The sequence below is a fragment of the Rhinolophus sinicus genome, chromosome 18 (assembly GCF_057876585.1).
Source record: "Rhinolophus sinicus isolate RSI-liver-muscle chromosome 18, RSI-T2T, whole genome shotgun sequence".
Taxonomy (NCBI): Eukaryota; Metazoa; Chordata; class Mammalia; order Chiroptera; family Rhinolophidae; genus Rhinolophus; species Rhinolophus sinicus.
In genome coordinates this window covers 114,698,217-114,699,918 of record NC_142518.1, presented here as the reverse complement: position 1 = coordinate 114,699,918, position 1,702 = coordinate 114,698,217, and positions in this window count along the sequence as shown.

Here is a 1,702-nt window from a genome sequence, read left to right as displayed (position 1 = left end):
CACACCCTACCTGTTGCTTGGTCACGAGTCTGTCTGGGTGTGTCAGCCCCCAAAGTCATTCACCTCCGCCTCCCCACTCCCACCTATCAGCTTCTATAAAGCTCAGTTGCTTCAAATTTCCCAGGCCTTGAAAGGGTTCACACTTTCAATTCTGGCGTTTGGCCTGTAGCAATTACCTATTTCACAGCCAGTTTTCTGCAGAGGGATGATTACCTACCTTGCCGTCCCCAGAACTGGCCCTGAAGCCTTCTATAAGGGGTGCAGTATACATAAGAGGTGGACACAAAACAAGCTCTGAACAGTTGCTGTGTGAGCAAAAGGATGCCAGACTGTGATAACTATGCTTATATGATTGATAAGTTTTTGTAGGAGCAAGCAGCCCTTTTTTTCTGTGCTCCCTGGGCCGGTAAATACAGCACAAGCTAAGGTAAAAAAAAAAAAAAAAAAAAAAAAGAACCAGATCACAATAAACAGATCCTTGCTGCATGGCAGTGCCTTAGAGTTGAATCTGGACATTGCCCAGACTCTGGGATTAAAGATAGCCATGCTTTCTTTCAACATGGAGCCCAAAATCCGGGATCTACTCCCTTGGTTTAACACAAAGAAGTCTGGGGCTGAGTGAACAATCATGTATTCTATATGGAACCCCTAGCAGCTAGTTTTAGTTCTTGGCATATAGTATATATTTAGTCAATGTCTGATCAGGGGATAAGTTCTCAGCAAATATTCATTCTCTCATTAAGACATTATCCTTTAGGAGCGGAAAGTGGCTAATTCACGATTAGTTGCCAATTTACGATTCATGAGGTTCCAGCCTTACACCCAGGGATTCAGATGGTGAGGGAGAGGTAAAAGCAAAAAGTGACAAACACAAAGCACACATGCTACAACTCCTTTCTCCTTCATCCATGGCAAACATTGCTAATCACTCATAGCACTGTACCACTGAGTCCAGCTGCAGATTCAGACTCCTCAGCACATCACTCTAAGCAATCCCTACCATTCAGTCGGAGTGCGGCATGAAATGTATTTACCACCCTGAATCTAGGCCTCCTTGCTTATGGAGAGATCTTGAACACAGGTCTAACAGGACACTAAGACACCTGTATAGTAAACTGACTTTTGTTTTTTTCATACTCATGGCTAAGATTTCTTACAGGGATTTATTAAAGATACACAGCTAGATCATGAGAGGAAAAAGACACAGGTGGGATCTGGAGGAATCCATGTGCAAGGGCCATGACTTTTTTATGTTTTTGTACCTTTGAATATGCTCTTTATTCTTGAAATGAAACTTTCATCCCTTGTCTTCCTGGTGAACTCCTAGTCATGTATCACGATTTAGCTCCAGTCTGACCTTCTTTCTGAAGCTTGTCTCTCTTTTTCTCCCCATTCCAAAGAGGGTTAATTATCTGTAGCCTATTCTCAGTCTCCGTTCATTCATTCTGCAACATTTACTATGTGTTTACTATGAGGCAGAATTTGTGTTCCTATTTCTTGTCTCATTCCTTAAAGACTGGGGTTCCTCGAGGCTCTGCCCTTAGTCCTTTTCCACATTTCTCTCTAGATGCTCTCCTTGGGTCATCCCATTGACCTACAGGGCTTCAATTATTAACCCTATTCAGTTGATTCTCATTCATTCTCCCTCCCTCCCTCCCTCCCACTCTCCCTCCCTCTCTCCTTTCCCCTCTGCTTCCCTCCC